The following is a 19,917-nucleotide window of genomic DNA, read 5'->3' on the forward strand; positions in this document are numbered from 1 at the left end:
TATATATATATATATGTAATAACAGGGCTACAACCCTGTTATCAGTGCTGTATTTAGCTTGAAATAATTGCAGTCTTAAGCCATCATACGTTCTAAACAGGTTTATTTAAAGGAAGGCTGGTATTGATAACAGTTTCTGTCCCCACTCCTGCAAAGGAGGGAGCGTGGACAAGACTCCGGACAATTCCGGAACAGCTTATCAGGATCAAATCAAGATGAAAAGGACACGCAAAACTATGTGTTCTTACGTTTTACACCAACATAGATTTGAGGTAAAAAGGCACACTTCGTACATTCCTTGTAACCTTACGCATTAAGAAAAATCATTTACTGCTTCCTTATATGGAAGTGAAAAAGGGAACTTTGAAATATAAATCTATTTATATTTCAATGGTATGTTTTCAGCCTTGAATTCCCAAAATAGAATAGCTCTACGCCTACTCTTTAGCAAAGACATTTTATGAAACCGAAAGAGTTTTAATTATTTTATTAATACAAAAGTATTTATTTTTGTATTACATACATATATATATATATATATATATACTGAGTAGCTGAATTATTATGAACAGTACATTTAATTATAATGACCGGACCTTTAGCCCTTTAATACTACTCGAATTCTTCTTGGCATAGATTCTATGAGACGTTGGGAGGTGGTAGAAGGAATTCTCAATTCACTCACAAATTCTCAATTGCATTGAGACCTGGTGATTGTGTGGGCCAACAAAGCGCGGTAAAGTCACAGTCATGTTTTTCGAACCATCTGACGACAATACGAGCTGTATGACGACAATACTGAGCATTGTCTTGATAAAAGCATCCATCCCCGGCAGGGTTCACCATTAACATAACTGGGTGTACTTGATCTGAGGTAACACTTAAGTACCCTTGGGCATTCAGAAGTTGTCCACGGGAATCAAAGAACCATGCAATGCCAAGAAAACATCCCCCAAACCATAATTCCACTATCTTGAAGTGTTATTGCAATGCAGTTGGTCTGCTTGCTTTCGTGCTGTTTTCGCCATATTCGAACCCTGCCATCTGCGTGGTGTAATTAAAAATGCGATTCATCAGACCACATGACCCTTTTCCAGTCATCTACTGTCCAATCCTTATGCTCCTTTGCAAACTGGAGACTCTAACTCTTGTTCAAGGCTGACAGAAGAGGCTTTCGAACAGGTAATCGGCTCCCATAGCTTATATGGTGTAATATGAGGCACACAGTTCGTTCAGAGACTTTCACAAGTAGTTCGTTCATTAAGATTTACCGCTATTTGACGGCCCATTGGACTGGATAACTCTGGCAAGTTTCCTTTTAGCTCAAGCATTCAGTAGCCTATGACGACCACAAGTCTAAAATTGAGACCCGGTTTTATGCTTAGCAGTCTACTCTCTATACACATTAATAAGTGTTACTCTCGAACACATCACAAGAGTAGCCGTTTTGCTGATACTGATTCCGACGCTTCGAGACCCTACTATCACCCCGAGTTCAAACCCACTTAAGTCACGTTTTTTGCCCTTATCTCAGTGCGTAACAGAGTGTGATTGATGGTTCAATTGCTTTGCATTACCTTTTTGTAACCAACTCACCCTCTAGAGGTAACACTGTTTTCAAAAACTGTTTTCTTAACTGTATCTATAGAAATCTTAAAAATAAATTGTTAAAATTCCGAAATGAGACTAACATATTGAATTTATGCTTGTTTGTGTTGAAAATATATACGATATAGTTATACCCAATTATTCTGATGAAATATCTATAAAAGTAACTGCAATATTTAGACCGAAGGAATAAAGTAAATAATCATTTGCGTTGCTCAAATTTTCAACACACGTTTTCTGCAGTGCATTAAAATGTTAATTGTAAAAAAAGAGTTGATAAAAACTCTTTTTTAAGGATAAGTATTTAGAAAAGACAAAAGTGTTTAAAAACTTTTGTGAGATATTAATTTGGAAGTGCCACCGTCATTCTGGGAATCTTTAAAACTTTTTTGTGTGGAAACTCTCAGTGAATTGTCCGTTTTTAACTAAAACTGCAGATTTTTTAATAAATATAGGGGTGACACTTCACAAATTTGCTTGTGTTGGAGGGAAATGGAATTCATATTTGAATTTAGAAGTTCATCTTGCATATGAATGAGTTTATACACACGTTTGAATTACCTATGCACGTCGTCTACTCAATCTCATAAAATGCAACAATTGCCATTTGAAATATGTTCAAAATGCAATGTAGTGTAAAATTAATTTAAAAAATAAATATTCAAAAAATTCATATATAAATACATTTTATTTAAATATTTTTAAAAAAATCGGCCATTTTTAACACATATTTACAACTACTACTCTATATGTAATGCAAAACAAATGATTCATAGAATAATAGCCAAAAAAAAGAAGAAGGAATCCCATCATTACGTGAAGCAATATTACTTCTAATCCAAAAACCTGATGGCTAAAAGTTTTGTTACTTCCGACCTTGATACTTACAAGGTTGTTATGGAGATATCTAAAAAGAGAAAGTTCTAACCATAGAATAAGAAAATAGGAAGAAAATAGATTTAGCAGGAACTGCACATAATGGATGGTACTGATCAGATCGTCAACATTCAGAAGTAGTCTCTTCAACGCTGTAAATTTTATTTATGACCGCCAGAAGAAAAAAAAAACGATCGACTTTAGAAAAAATATTCAGCGATAAAGATTTGCGTATTACTTTTTGGACACGAGCTTTAGTCCAAGAAAAATAGACCTGCTTAAAGTGATTTTCATATATCTAACCGATTTTCTACATAAAAATGGTAAAGTAATCAAAGTTCCTTCTAAATAGGTAAATACAGTTAACAAAACAAAATGTTTTTATCTATTCGTATTTATTTATAAGCGGTAAAAATAATAGAGCATTGAAAAATAAATTTAAAAAAGATGGAAGAAGATATGTAAAATGTACTGCGTTTTGCTCAGGCAACCATATCAATAATTCTCACCGAGGTTCAAGATTTGTAACAAATGTTTTCAACAAACGGCGTTGCCAACGTGAGAAAATTTAAAAAACAATGCTTTTAAAATAATATGAGGACTTGTATCAATATTCAATTGTAAATTCTCATTTAAAGTTTTTCAAATCAGAAGCGCCATCTTTTGTTGAGTCTTACAACTAATTTCGAAATAAACTTTTTTTTCTTCTAACAAAGGAAAATTGTACATTACTCTCTCATTTCACAATCTTCAATTAGTTTTTAAAATCATCGTCACCCGTAAATTCATCACTGAAAAAATTTGACTTTAATTTTGTTGCCGCAAAAAATTTACTTCAGTTAATTTCAAAATTTCTTTTCAAATTTTAATTATTTTACATGTTCAGGGAAATGATAAAGTTTCATATGGAAACAAACGTCTGAAAAGGAACTCGAAGTACCATATCAACACTAAATGTGGAATAAAGTAGAACCTCAATAAGATTTAAGAAATTTTTCCACCGAAATACTTAAAATGTTACGAGGAATTTCAGAAAGTCATGAAAATTGTTATGTTTACTTTCTAAAGCATTAAAAATATAATGCAAGTATTAGAAAAACATTTTAATACTTTGTCATTGAATAAAATAATTTAATTTTTGAAAGGTTTCAAAATTTGAAGATGTCAAGTTTTAGTAGTAAGAGAATTTATGGATAGTTAATAAGTACTAGTAAAATAAAAAAAATATTTACTTAGTAGTTAAATAAGCCTAGATAAAATATAGTATCAACTATCGAGAAAAAAATATATAATTATTGAAAAAAATACTGTTGAAAAGAATATTATTGAATTATTAAAAGGAAAACAGCAAACCCCAGTTTTAATAACCCTAATCTGACATCCCAATGACCTGTTAATGAGATTAAAATTAAGAAAAATTCATTGAAAAATAAAGAAATTTAGGAAAATATAGAACGTTTGAAGTTATTTACTGTAATCATATTGTCTGGAAATCGAAATAATTAATAATAATTCACAATAAAGATTTTTTATTATAAATTATTTTACTTTTTTTTTAAAAAATGCTTATATTATTGCATGGGCTATATTTCTCTTTCATCAACCTGTAGTTTAAATAGTACAATCATTATATTTATAAAATAAGTACCATCATTTTTCAATTATTTATAAAAATCGTATCTTTGGAAAATAAAGTCATAAAAAATATTTCCAAAAATACTTTCATTAACATTACACCACTAAAGCATATAAAACAATGTCAATATATATATTGAAAGCATTTTTAATCTTCTTTAAAAAGGAAACACTTTCGGAGAAGCATGAAGTGTAAGCAGTGGTGATACGACCTACTTTTCTTAAAAGCTTTATTTACTAAAATGTAATAAAAACCATTTTAACAACCTATTTTGAGTGATATAACGTTATTATGCTTTAAGTGTTCCAAGGAATAATATTCATTTTACAAGATATTATCGCATTTACATAAAACCTGTAAGACATCACATTTATTGATCTGTTTCTCTCTTTATAATGTTTTTCTTTCACTATTTAACTATTAAAATATCTAAAGCAGTTTATGACTGCTTAAACTAAAACAGTGCAACAGTAGAAGTAGTTTGCGCTATTATCAACTAACGCTACTTATAATAAAATCTGTCGTTCAAAGTTTCTGGTTTTCAAAATTTGTAGTCGCTTATTATTTTTTTAAAAATCCAAGATAGAAATTTTAAACTAAATGATGACAGAAACAAAGTACCACGAACAACTGTTTCAAGTAGAAACCTGGAAGAGAATTTTCAAAAAATTATTCTGATTTTTTAACTTGAAAAGTTTGTAGTTTAAAATAGGAAAGAAATTGGAAATTAATATGTAATTTTAATACAAGAAAAAAAATGGCCATAGAAACTTAAAAACGAAAACCGATTCTTATGCTGCAACTTCTTAATTTTGTGATGAACCAGGTATTTGGAATTTATCTAAGAAATTCTCAGAATCAATTATCTATGAAATGTAAAGTACTAAAAAATAAATGTCTAAGAAATGAATTTATCTAAAATCAAAATAAATATCCTATACGAGAAAAAAGAGATAGGATTAGAAAATTCAAGCCAAAAACCAATTCTTAAAAGGTTATTTTGCACTAGACCAGATGTTTGAAATTATCTAAGAAAACGAAAAACAACAACAAAAAAAAAAACGATTACTTATAGATTTAAGCATTATGAATGGCGTCGGGATAGCCTGGTTGGGAGGGTGCTAGATTCACGTTCGTGAAAATAGAAGCTCGAATCCAAGCGGTCGAAAACTCCCAGTATAGTAAGTGGGGACTAGTGCACGTTAAATTTGTCGGGCTACAAAGTCCCCCCTGTTCCCATATCAAATTTTACCTGTGGGGGTACTGAATTGGAGATTGATCATTTACTGGTTCAGCTCAAAATTACGATCTGTGGAAGAATGTGTGAATGGGTTTGCCTTATTAAACGGGTGTGATGTATGGGTGTGGCAAAGTCAAATTCTTGGCCATAGATGGGGCCACTGGAAAAAAAAACAATCGCATCTCTTGTGCCTAAATAACCAACAACAACAATACTATGAATAAGCTAGAAGTGATCGTTTTACTATTTTTTTATTTTATTTAATATGACGAAAAAACATTTACTTTCGCGCTGTAATACTCTCCTTTTTTAAAGACCAGTTTATCATATAGTCATTTTTTAAAAATAAAAATAGATTAACGTACATTTATGACGTAGTTTAAACCTCGCTTACATGTCTTATTTAAGAATGTATTCATTCACAAGAATTTGAGGTTTTTTTTTAATCATTAGATATTTTTTTTATACATTTCTTTTCGTAATACTAAAAGTAAATATTTTAAAAATAGATATTAATGAAATTTTTCTAGAAAGCGCAGTGTTGCTATTGCATTGTTTGTTAGTAAAGACACGTTGTTTTTTCTTTACTAGCACGTTGTTAGTAAAATAAAATGAAAATATTTTGCACTGGAATTTATGCAGATCATTATAGTCTCATTTTAAAACGTTTGAAAACGTTGAAATCACTTTAAATTGTAGAATATTTTTTTTCATTTCTATTGTTTAGCTTTTAGTTCATTATTTTCAAACTAAAAAGTTGTATGACAGAACATATAAAAGCACATATTGACGAAACATTTAGCTAGAGCCTTTATAAACTTCAAAGTAGGGAAGTATTGCTTGAAATCTACAAAATAATAGCTGGAATTTTTTTTTAGCTCTTCTATTTTTCATTATTGATTATCTATCATCATGTCATTTGCGTCGCGTGCTTATTCTTTTTTTTCCCCGTTATAAAAATAGTCCACTATTCTTAGAACACGGGAAAAACATAAGTAAAAAGAACGAATCCCAATTAATCCTATATAACATAATTTTTATATCAATATTTTAATTTTTTGAACTTCTGAAATTATTACGTAGACTTTTATTAGTTACGTAGTTTTTTTGTCATTTATCAATGTATTTGCAAAATGTATTATTCTTAACTTTCATTAATCTTTAGTTTTTCTTATTATTAATTCTCATTATTTTTCAGTTCTTATAATTCTTAGTTCTTATTATTCTTTTGTTATTATTATTCTAATTTCTTAATATTCTTGAATTCTTATCATTTTTAGTTCTTATAATTTTCCGCTCTTATTATTCTTAGTTACTACTGTTTTTTGTTCTTATTTTTTAGATCTTATTATTTGGGGAGATAATTGTCTCCAAAGTAAAGAAACATATTTCTTATCTAATTCTTTTTATATTATTAAAGTATCAATATAATTACAGCAATTATTATTACTGCATAATAATAATAGTTTCGTAATAGTAATGTGACATTTGCCATCCTTTCACAAATTAATTAACAAAACAGATAGGGAATAATTGTCTCCAATGGGAAAATTATCTGTCTTATCTACTTGGTGCGGGAACTTACAAGGAAGCTAACCATTTTAGTTTAAAAACATCCCCAAATTTATCTCGGTTCATTTTACACCTAATTTTTCTCAATACACATTTTACCGAATGAAAAACTAAAATACGAAATATTTGATTATGTGTAAAAAACTTATTCTATACTCATATTATACATCTACAACTACAATATAAAGCTCTTTTATTACATTTTTCGATCTGTATATATTGTTACTGTAGTAAAATTTTTATATAAAGCAACAGTAAATTTTGAATTAAGAAAAAGCTATTAAATAAATATTTTGAAAACAGTCAGTTTTTCCGAAAAACTAATGATCTCTAAAAGGAATAAAATTAAACATAACTCCTATCTATCATCAACCGAGCACAAAGCGTCGATCACCATTTAAAATTTCAAAAGTAATAATCAATTCTCATTTCTATGTGCAAATTTCAAACTAACACCTATCTGGTGAAAGTTACACTAAAAACGACTTTCATAAAAGTCTAAAATTCATAAAATACAAAAAAGTTCATGTACTTACCAGTTTATCTAAATTTCCCATTCACACTAAAAAATATGACTATTCATTTATTTCTCCCATTGAAGTTCATATTCCTTAGAAATAGCAGCGGAAACGAAAGCAAGATGAAATACAGAAGTAAGATGAAATGCAAGTAATTTCCTTTCTCCTGGAAAGTCTGATATTACTTTTAGTCCTGTGACGTCATTTTTGAATGCATTTTCTGAGTATTCTCTAATGTTTCACTAATGCTTTTCGTGACCTTTTACAAATCTCGAAGTTGTAAAATGGAGTTACCAGATTACTGCAAATAAGCGCGACTATTAGTAATATTAAAGAATGAATAAAAATTATGAAGAGGTATATTAAAACTTTTTTAAGAAGAGCTTTTAATTTTAAACTTACTAGAATCATTGAATATAAAATCGGAATAGCTTTAACAATTTTCATCTCAATTAACTGTTGTTTAATTCATTATAAGTGGATAGGGAAATAAAACCTAGACTCAACAATTTTGACTAAACTGATGCTGATATTAGAAATTTTATAAAACTACTAGTTGCATACAAGACGCTATGCTGTTTGGAGATGAATGGAAAACAAAGTGAGCTATTTTATTATTTGAGCAAAGTATTCGTCGTATTAATTAGCCAACGTTTTTTTTAATATTCGATTGGAAACGTTATAATTTAGTGTCCCATTGAGCTTTGTTTAAAAATGTCAAGACAGGTTTTACATCGCGTTTAAAATTAAGCTTTTATCACACTAAACCTTTTTTTCCCTATTAAATATGTCAGTAGGTTAAAGAAGAAACTTTTTCAGTCTAACTTAGTGCCCAAATTTTACCCGACAAGGAAAATTTGTTGAAAACTTGTTCAACTTTTTAAAAAGTTTATTTTAAGTAAAAAGTTTAACCAAGAACCTGCGATTCTATTACATGAATTCATAAAGTGTTAATTTAAGAAAATGCCAGTCTGTCTACCTATTTACGTACCGTAAAAATGCTGGAAATAGAAACAAATTTGTTTTTTTTTTTTAAATTTAAATCAAGGAGCATTATTTAAACGCATTAATTCGATCATTGTTATTTTCTGGGCATTCTAAATTGCCTCAAACTGAACAAATTCTAACCGAAATTTCATGAAAAAACTCAACAGACGCTACGATGGAAATATCCTCATCAGATGATAAAAAATTGTTGAAATGTTGTTGTCAAGTCACGCTTTGTCTTACGCATTTTATTTTTTATCCCATTACAGGAATTAGTCCCACATAGATAACATAGATAACGATAGCAATAATGGCACATCATGTAAACATTACGATAATAGAGAAAAGAAACAAAAAATGAGCCAAAATCACACCATGTCCTACACTTGATAAAATATTATTACACTTCGAGCATCTCAAATATTCAAAGTCTTGAACCGCTGATCGAAATCCTTTGTCAAGCATTTTGGCTGACGCGTGAATTGCTTAAAAATATTGAAATAAAAATTTAAAAAAGAAATTTTAATTCCAAAAAATAGAATTATTTTAAGTGAAAGTAATGAAATAAATTTATCAGTTTTAATAACAAACCATTCTTCAGTTAAAGTATTTAAAAAAATCGTTTTCTAATTTTCATGCATATTTTGTTAAATTTGAATAAAAGAACAGTAATCTAGATACTGTTAAAAAAATAAACTATTCTGTAACAACATTTTTAGTTTGCGAAAAATTTGAAAGCTAGCAGGTATGTATCAAAAAATCCTCATCCTTTTGATTCGGTATAGTATGTTTCCCATATTCTTTTTCATTGGATTTAAAACAGAACATTTATTATTTTCTGTATTTTTGACAAATTTTTCACTACAAAAGTATGAAAATAGAATACGCATTCTTTAATGCACATAATTAAATAAATGTTCCATATCAACAATGCTTTAAATAATTATTTCAGCTTTAAAAAAAATTATTATTACAATTATTGTCATTATTTCAAAACGTATTTAATTTTATCCTAACGAGGAAATATGCTGAAACCCGAATTTGCCCAGCCAAGTCGTGACAAAATCGTGGTTTAGGACTAAAGATACTAACCCAGAAAAGATTCGGTGATAATTTAAGTTACGATTCAGCAACCAATCAAGTTACTCGCATGCAAAACGTCACTTACAGGCATCCATTTAATACTGGTCAGAAATTTCGATTCAGTGGGATGATAAACCAAGCCTAAAAGCTGTTATGTTTACACTCCATGCCCAACCATGTGATTAGACACACGTGATTGTGATTTCAGCGATAATTTTTTTCTCAAATTGCAATTACTTATTGCACCTAAAATACTATGCAACATTAATGCACCTAAGATTCTGTATTTTTAATTCCACTTATAAATACTTGTTTTATTTTGTTTTATTTTAATTTTGTTGGTCTATGCCTTTCAGTTTCGTGCAGGATTTTGCTGTGATTATTAACACTAATTTATGGATTATAAATTTTTTCCCTGGCTCAAAAACACTATTCAGCTAGTGCCTATTAAAATTGTCTTTCAAAGACTTCGTCGTCAAATTAAATGCTTTTTTTTTTTTGTGAATAACATGCTATTTTCAAACCTACTCTAAGTTTGAAACAGTTACTTATAACTGTTAAGACTAGTTTATCCTATCTAAAGCTAGAGTCTAGGCTTACTCGGAAAATGGCATAAAACATCAATTAAGATGAGGAAAAGCCACATTTTTGTGGAAATGAAAAGAGTTTATTTTTTTAATATTTAAAAACTTACTCGATTGCTGCATTATCTGGGTTCATTAAAATTTTCAAAAACTTGAGAATAAGGCAGTAATTTTGCTAATTTTCATCCAGGAGAAAAAAAATTTGCCAAATTGGCAATTTTTAAAAAAGTTTAATAACTTTTAAAATATTTATAAACTATTAATTCACTTTAAGGCCCAAATAATTATTCACGGCAAGATGATGTATATAATTTAAAATCATCGTTTAGCTTCAAGTGTAAGGCACTTAAACTATTGCTTCGTTGTTTTTATTGGCGACAGAGCTTCGAAAAGCCGTGTTAAATCAATCATTTGGAATACTTTCTGAAGTAAATTCTTCATTGTTCTTTCATCATTAATACAGAATGTTGTTTCTAAATTAAATCTATGCGATTGATAGAGGTATTTGAGTTTAGTATTTAATGAAGGTTTCTTTTGACTTTTATTGAATTGAATTGAAAAGATTTACTAGATAAAATCTAGTTAATATCCAAGATAATGGATATGATAGTCATAGCATTAAAAATACTATGTACCTACAGAATAATATGTAGAATATTAAGTTAACTAGTAGAAAGTACATTTTATAATAGCGCCATTGCGCTTTTTCTGGATTTAATTTTCGTGTTAGTTAGCAGAAGCTAATTGTAATAAAATATTTATAAAATGTATTACAGTGTAATGTAACAAACAATACATTATACATCAGAATATAGTCTTTAATGAGTAGTATTTGAACTTTCAAGCTATTAAGTTTATTACTTTTTATATGAAGAAATTACATTCATTGTAAATTTAAAATTTGAGAATAAAATAATAATTTTGATTCCATCATAAAAATTCGTGGTAAAAAATAGAAGAAAAAATATAAAATATTAACTGCAGTAAAAAGAAATTTCTAAATTAATTAATGTTATTTCAAAGTATTCAATATTTCATTTTATCTGTTTTCAAACTTAAATGAGACTTTTAAAATAATTATTTTCTTCATTTTGCTTCCTGTATATTAGGTTCCTTTTTAAATTGTTCTTTTTTATATTTAAAAGGAAAAGTAATAAAATAAAAGTTCCATTTTTGCGTTTGTAAAGGGTCATGTAAATATGTAAAAGCTCCTAATATAATGCTCATTTGCATAATCCCACCACCAACTGTAATAACTGTGAATAATATATTGCTGTCGTAATCGTATCGGAGCGAATTAAGTAAGCCTAGAGCTCACTTCGTTCATCCAAATCCTATCCTAATGGATTCACGAACGAAAGGAGTTTTCAAAGGAGAGTCAGGTAAAAAATAGGAAAATGAGCGGTGATTTGAATGATATTGCGAACGCACTTTTTTCAACTTTCATCTTCCTTCCTAGAAAAGTACCAAAAAAAACTTATAAATGAAGCACGTTAGTGGAAGTATAGAAAATACAACGCTGCTTGATCAATGCAGCGTTTGGTCACGTGTTTCCCTAATCTACCTAAATGGACTTTTCTCGTTTCTGAAAAGTTTTATGAGTTTTTGGAGGAATTCTCTCTACGTCTATTTCAATACACTTTTTCAGCTACTGCACAGAGCAGATGACAGTTTGCTTCAGAGAAAACAAAAACAAAAACTATTGTGAGATAAATAAAATATGAATATGTGACCTATTCTGTTCTATGTAGGCAATTCCGTGAAAGGTAGAGTGTATCTCGTGTATTTGCACTTTGTTTTTAAAACTCGAGAATAAAAATTAGCTTTGACGTTGTTAATTTAAAAACGTAAAAGTTTAGTAATTAAAAAATAAGTTGTTTTCTCCCTAAAAATTACAATTTTAGTTTACTCTAAAGACGAATATATATATATATATATATATATATACTCAGGGCTAGTATTTCTGGAGAAATGGAGGAAGTTGACCGCCTTCCTATTCTTGTCACANTATATATATATATATATATATATATATATATTGCTACAAAATCGGAGATATTTCTCAATTTAATTTGGCAACATTTAAGTCATAAGTAAATGAACTGAAGATCTCATTAATGACAGTATAATTAAAAAAATTGAATGAGTCTGAAAGCAGGTCATCTTTATAAAAAAAATCAACGGTAGATGACCCATTTTCGAACTTACCGATTCAATTTTAATAATAATAAGTTCTACATTCTACATTAATTTAAATAACTCAAATAATAATAATTAAGGAAAACATCAATTAAAATTATTTTCCTATATTATGTAAATATTGATGGGAAATTAATGATTGAAATATATACTTCTGATAAATCTTAACAAATTTAAGTCCGATCCTCCATATCATTTATTTGAAAGTAAAATGAATTCATATCTAATGCCGAACATAGAATCAATAATAATATTGATATGGTGGCTTAGCTATTATAACCTTTTCCCATACTGCTACCAATCTTATATAAGGGCAGCCGCAAATGTATGCAAATATATTTTAGCACACACAATATTGTACTCTAGATATATGTGCATGGAATCAAAATTGAAATCCATCTAGGTTGAGAATAAATAGGATATCAGATATCTTATTAGATTGGTACAGTAGTAACATGGAATGCTGACTAAGAAATTAGACTGAAGTAAAGACAGTGACATATCTAAAGTATCTTCCTTAAGAAATAACAAATCAAAACTAGCATTTTTCTGACAATTCATTTTGACTCATTTAGGTTTATAATAGGTTTAATAGAACTTAAAATCTATAGGAAAATAATGAAAATCCAAATTCTATCGTGACACGAATTATAAATTATTCTCGGAAAATAAATTTTAATCTAAAAAGTTATTTTATTAATTTTAGAAGCAAAACTCTCATTTTTGCTGACGAAGCAATCCATCAGCAGTATTTCTTTATATTTGACAACTATTTCATGACGAAATTACATGATTTTTGACGAAATGGATATTCGCACTTGTTTGTAGTTCCACTGCCTCCTGGAACTTTACCAATAATTTTAAAACAACTTGCATTGTATGACGGGATGGTTTAGAGGTTAGATGTTACCCTCGTGCAGACTTGTCAAGTTTGCTCTTGTTCACTTAACAAGCAGATTTTGTGGGTTCAAATTCTGATGATAAGTGGAGAAGGAATGTAATCAATATTTTTTACGTAATATTTCCATATCACATGTGTTAATCGAAAGGTATAAGATAGAACCTAATACATATAACGAAATTTCTCTCTGCAAACAAGTTGAGGTTCTAATTTAGTAAATTTGACGAAATGATTACTCGGAAAATTTCCTAGAGAGCAGTTTCGTCAAAAATGAAGGAAAAAAAAATAGGTAAATCTCGAGTATCCACTTTTTTAATGTACAATTGTTCTTTATTTAATAACTGAGGCATAAAACCCTCAGATTTTCGCCCCACACAACACAACCTCCATGAATGCTTTGGCATAATTTTATTTTCTTGTCATAAACAGTTTCTCTTCCTCAAAAATTGAAATCATTTACTTAAACTGTTTGAACTTAAATAAATCTATTTTCTTATGCTTGCGTTCCCCGCTTTCCAAATATTTCATTTAGGATTTTATTGCGATCTATTTGTGTATATAAATCATTTTGTTTTCACTTTATTAAAATATCTTATAAAATTAAGGGTTTATTATAATAACAAATAATACAAATACAAAAAGTTTACAAGCCTAATCAAATAATTTCACTGACCAAATAAACTAATACATTTAATGCAACTTACATCACTTTGTGTCCGAAGTTAATCGTGTTAAGTACTCAATCATTTAATGAATCTCTTTAATTCGAATCTATAATAAGTTAATTTACTCTAATACAATATAATAATTGCAAAACGGTTAATAAAATTAGATTACAATTTAAATACGTTTATCAACAAATGTTGCTTAATAGTGTAATGTTAAAGGATTATGTTATAGTGGCAAAAATCTACTTTTAGCTTTAAGATTTTTGTAATAGTAATCGAAACCAAAAGCATAATAATAACGGAGTTAAATGACAGAAGTGGATATTACAAGTCAAATACTTTTAAGTTAGAATTACCACAAAAAAAACACATTTTAGTTAAACAATGCCTCCATAAATTTTACTGATTTTACCTTGGTGACAGCCAAAGAAATGTAAAAATTCATGTGAGAAAACTGGATCATCCCAGCTAATAAGAATGTGAAGACAACAATATATAACTATTTTATTCCATTACCTCTTTATGTTATCCCAAAGTATTTTTTAAATTTAAAATTAATATAATATTTTTCAGCAAACAGTTATATAAATACTGAACTTTTCTTAAACAATTTCTGAATTTTGCCTTGAATCAAAGTAAAATTTGACAATGAACTTTTATCTTTATCTTTCATTTTGAAGATTGATTTATTATCTTTATTTCTCATTTTCTTTATTTTCATATCTTTATCTTTCATTTTTAAAGTCTTACTTTATTACATATATTAAATAAGGATATAAAGTTTCATTAAAATTAAAAAAAATAATAGTTTTCATTGAATTAATTTAATGATAAAAGAATGCAGCATTCCTTTCTGTTGTTCCATGATTTCAAGATTGGATATCTATTCAAAGTCTTAAATAAAACTACATTTTGTTTTTTGCTTAGTGACTAAAACTGCTCATTATTATAGAATTTGTTACAGTGAAATTATTAAATTAAGTAAATAAAAAAATAGTCACTTAAAATACTTACTTTTTGAAAATATACGAGTATTAAGTACAATAATGAGTGATTACTTGAGTAAGACTCATTGTTGCATTACCCATTGACTCAATTTCTCATTTTGCCACATCTTTTATTTTCTTTGGCGTAGACTCTATGAGATGTTAATGGGTAATTTCTGTTCCATTGATTAGAGATGGTTATTGTGAATGTTTAATATTTAGAGACATCATTTATATTTTCTAACATAAGAGGGTTATTTGGGAACTAATTTCTGAATCCCAGTAGCTAATCGAATGCTGCGACAGCATTCGATTAGCTACGGTGTTTGACGCACTAACTTCCGGCATTTTTCGTTCATTAGACGACGCCATTTGCGCTAGTATTGTTGGATTGTGTTATGTTTAGTGTCTGTTCAAAATGTCTACATCTCATCCAAATCCCATTGAGCCATTCACTCCCCAATTCTGATCTGATCTTTTGAACATATCATTGTACTGGATTAATAAAGAATCCCTCATTCGCTTCAAAAATCTCCAGATTGGAAATAACAGTCAAAATTTTTCAATGGGTGCACAAAAATAAACGCATATTTTCAAGAACTGCCAGACATGAATAAGAAGAAACAAGAGTGATTTAACTTATATAATGTAAAATTGATAGCGAAGAATGGAAACATAAAAGTGGGAAACAAAATTAGAAAAAAAAAACCAGAAAGCTGAGCTAGTAAAAAGGTGAAAAACGGAACAAGAAAAACCACAGTATCCGAGAGTTGCAAATCAGGGTAAAATGCATTTCCTCACGCTATAAAGCCGGGGTGAACTAATATTGTTATTAAGGGAATAAGCATTCATATGAATAAAACAAGATTACAAGACAACAAGATGTTACTGAGTTGGAAGTAATTTTAGTATCGTCGAACTGAATTTATGCCCAAGATACCAACAGTGTGCAGCAATTGATGCTTTTTCGTATTCTTAATAACGGACGGTCACATCAGTTCATCTTGATACCCTGAAATCTAGTTTTATTCACATAAATGCCGATTTCCTTATTAACGGCATTAATTCCTCATCACCTCCATAAAGTACATGGAAATGCATTTTACCCTAATTTGCCTCACTCACCCACAGTGGTTTTCCGGTTTATTCTTTTTTTTTTTTTTTTTTTTTNTTTTTTTTTTTTTTTTTTTTTTTTTTTTTTTTTTTTTTTTTGTCAGCTACTGAGGTTTTTTAAGTTTTGTTTCTAAACTTAATTTTCCATTTTTCGTTGGCTACTTTACCTTATATGATTGAAATTACTATTGTTTCATCTCATTCATGCAGTATCTTAATCAATAAATATCTTACCACTTCAGTTTCATGGGATTATTTATCTAACCCAATGTACTATTCAGAATTTACGCCGAATGATTTTCACGATGCCAAGCGTTCTTAGCAGAAATTTTCTCCATGGTTAAAAAGGAGAAGAAGAAAAAAACAATTCCAGTTATTATTACTGGTGGCAGAGTTTTATGACTTAAACATACATAAGTTTGTTGTATGTTTATTACTAATTGTTTAAACAAAGGAGGAAACTATGTAGAAAAATAGAAAGACATGAAGGGTAATAAATAAAACAAAATGTTTTTGAAAAAAATAATGTGATGATTTATATTCGATATAAAATTGGAAAATAAGACATTACTTCCTAAATGACGTTCATAGTTACACAATTTTTTGTATAGAGTTACAATTTTTTGGAAAAAATGTATATTATAATTATTTACTAAATTAAAAATATGATCGTTATTTTTAAACTAATTTAACTACTCATTCAACTAGCACTAATTTAAAATCTTGTATTCATTATCCTTATGTTAAACAGATATGCCAAACAGATATAAATATCTTTTTCTGTCTAAATTTTTAGCTCCAATTAATTTCACAAGAATTCCCATTAAATAAGCTTATTTTATAAACATCTGAATTTTAAGGAAAGCATCTTCATTATTCGTTAGTAATGAAGCTAATTATAAACTTGAAGGAAGCTCTTAAATATCATTAGGTTAAAACTACCTTTCATCAGCCTTAATATTAAATGAGACATATTTTTTTCACATTTTCCTCTAATTATTCTTAATAAATGGAATATTTTGAATGTTTAAACGAAATAAATGAATAAGTATAAAATATGTTAAAAGCCTGAAAAATTTTACTTATTTAGTGTAATAAATTTAAATTATTAATGACAAACTGTTAAAATTATAATATAATGTTTCATATTTAGTTTAATTAACAATATTTTTCGCAAAACAAAGTGTAAACATGGACATTGTTTCTTTAATTAAAACTTTAGTTTGCCAGAATTTTTAAGATGATTTAAAGACTTTTTACATATTTTTTTATAATTTCTGTAGAATTTAAGGTATTGTTTAATTTACTAAACTAAAATCTTGTTATAATTTCATTGCAAATCATGCAAATTGTTTACTCCTTTTGTTTATTTCTATTATTTATTTCACATCGAATATTTGATTACACTTAATTCAAATTTTGTATTAGACTTGTGGGTTCATTTTAAAAAAGTGCTAGTGAACAACTACAAATTATGAGAATTTTATTAAACGAATATCGATTAATACTTATCTTAAAATAAATGCGAATATTGTTATCGATATTCTTTTTCTGCATTTAAAACTTAATGCTTTATTTTAAAATATTGTTGAAAGATCCAAAAAGTATTTATTAACTGCAAAAAAACTCTTTTCAAAACAGTCGTAACATTCTTTTTGGTTTAGGTTAAAAATTGTGTTCGTGAAATCTCTCCGACCTAATTACACCCGTAACACAGTATCTTAAAAAGCCTGAAAATTTTTCTTAGCCAGAACATTTAAATTTTAATGCTTTTTACAGCTTTAAAATTGAAAGTTTTCTTTAAATATTTACTTTTTGCAAAAGCTGCCGTCATTTTCTATGGCATTAATAACACTTTTAAAAAGGAGTAAATCTAAAGTTTTGTAGTTAAATCTGAAGCCAATCGGAATCTAATGACGGTAGAAAATGCCGGCAGTTTTGGGTGCATCATCCGTAAAATCCATTTTTATAGCGTAAATTATTATACCGTAATTTTTGCAATAATATTTATTTAATTCCAGTGATTCAGTGTTTTTACTGTAATCATTACTGTAAAATCATGGTATATCAGACATTTTGTTCCGTTTCGGCAATACTGGATTTTACGTTAAAGAGTACCGCACTTGAGTGTCTTTATTTTTCAACGTAATTTGATCCGGACAGTTTTGCAGTTTACTGCACTGTGTTCTAAAATATTGAAATTTTTCAAAGTCCGATTAATAACTACTCTATCCCGATAAAAATATAATATTTAAGTGTTTCTTTTATTAAAAAATTAAAAGTTATTTAAAAAAAATAAAAATAACATCTTTGTTTTAAATAGACTGTTCTCTTTCATTTTTGTTTCGTTTTATGACATGTTCTGAAATTCTTTTTCGCTTCGATTTTATTACAGATAATGGTTTTAATAAAGGTTCTCATACGTACGATGTATCTTTTCGTCTTCTGCCTTTTATTAAGTGTACTATTAACTATAATTTTCAAATTTTGTACATCTAACAATAGGGTACCTGCTCTTCAAGAAGAAGAAGACTTCATATGCCCACACTTGTGACCTATGATGTCAGCGTCAGCTAATCTTTATCAGCAAAATGGCGCATTAAAGTTGAGCTACGTTTCTCTACATAAGTTAGAATGTTAATTAACGATAAATTAATTAAATTCTGAGCCGTATAGCACATCGAATTAGTTGCACTATAATTCTTTCTCGTCTACTTCTTTTACTTAACTCAGATTTATTATTTTATTGTAACCGTGATATATTTTTGTTTTGTGCACCTGGCAACTTCGATGCATAATTAGTTTGTTTTTGTTCCTCGTGACTTCATGCCTGTCTCTGTGTAGATACGAGTATATTGTGAAAGAATATAGATTATGTCTCTTAAGAGAATTAATGTTTGACTGGCTTGGCTTACTCGAAATAGAGCTGAAAGAAGAGTTGATAATGTGAACAAATGCCACGCTTCAACAACCAATCAGGAGCGAGATACCCACCCTACGTCACTTGCAGGTATCCCATTGGAAACGGGTTGCCATATTAGGCAACAAAAAAAAAATTTTTTTGTTGACACATGTATAAAAACTGCTCTTAGAATCATAAATCCATAAAATTTGATTACGTATTATTTTATTATAAAGGAAAAAACATGTTAGGATATTTTTATTAAGTTTGCAAACAATGCAATGTAATTACGAATAATAATAGAAAGTTTGAGCTCCCTCGAAAAGCAATCGTCGAAATTTTAATCCAAAATAAATTCTATTTGACAATTAAATGATGAAAAGTTCTAATAGCGGAATAAATTTCACGTTGACCATTAATTTTAATTGCAGCAGTCATGAGATGATTGACATTTCTATCGTTCTCAGAAACAAATGAACAATTGAAAATTGAGCTATTCAGAAGATGGACGAAATTTTAATAACAAGATTTCATCGTTACATATACGAAAGCGAGTTAATAAAAGCTTATTTCGCATATCAAGTAGCTTATTATCAAATAGCTTATTTGGATATCAAACTTTGTTTTAATGCCGTAAAAATAATAGATTTAGTTGTGAGAGATTTTAACAACTTTTAATTTTTTTTTATTTCAACTTATTTGTTTATTTTAAATTCAAGTTATTAATTGAAATTAAAAATATTTAAATACTTTTTTAAGTAAAAATTTGAGCTACAAGTTCACAGAAATCGCCAGCAAAAATTTGCAGTTGATAGAATAAAAGCATTTTATTAATGCAGCAACTATTGCTTAAGCTTTCAGTCGAAAATTCTCCTTTTATGTTTTAGTTAATTATAATTTCAGCATTATTATTCATTATAATTTCATTATTTATTAAAACATTATAATTTCAGATGCTTTTTTAATGAAATAAGAAATATAGATTTAGGCTAAGATGTCACTTAATTTAAATAATATGAAACAACAATAAGGAAAAAGTAATAT

General features: G+C 28.3%; 1 protein-coding gene and 1 long non-coding RNA gene across 4 annotated transcripts in view; one reads left to right on the forward strand and one right to left on the reverse strand.

The window, feature by feature from the left end:
• Positions 1-7,741, reverse strand: part of LOC139425223 (uncharacterized) — a 14,801-nt gene extending 7,060 nt beyond the window's left edge. The window contains exon 1 of the long non-coding RNA XR_011636499.1: positions 7,469-7,741. This is a non-coding gene — a long non-coding RNA (uncharacterized lncRNA). The remainder of the gene's footprint in view (positions 1-7,468) is intronic.
• The window catches only part of LOC107445120 (potassium/sodium hyperpolarization-activated cyclic nucleotide-gated channel 2-like), a 627,568-nt gene that overhangs the window by 405,646 nt on the left and 202,005 nt on the right, over positions 1-19,917 (forward strand). The gene's annotated exons all lie outside the window — the stretch shown is intronic.

This window comes from Parasteatoda tepidariorum, chromosome 3 (genome assembly GCF_043381705.1).
Source record: "Parasteatoda tepidariorum isolate YZ-2023 chromosome 3, CAS_Ptep_4.0, whole genome shotgun sequence".
NCBI classification, from domain to species: Eukaryota; Metazoa; Arthropoda; class Arachnida; order Araneae; family Theridiidae; genus Parasteatoda; species Parasteatoda tepidariorum.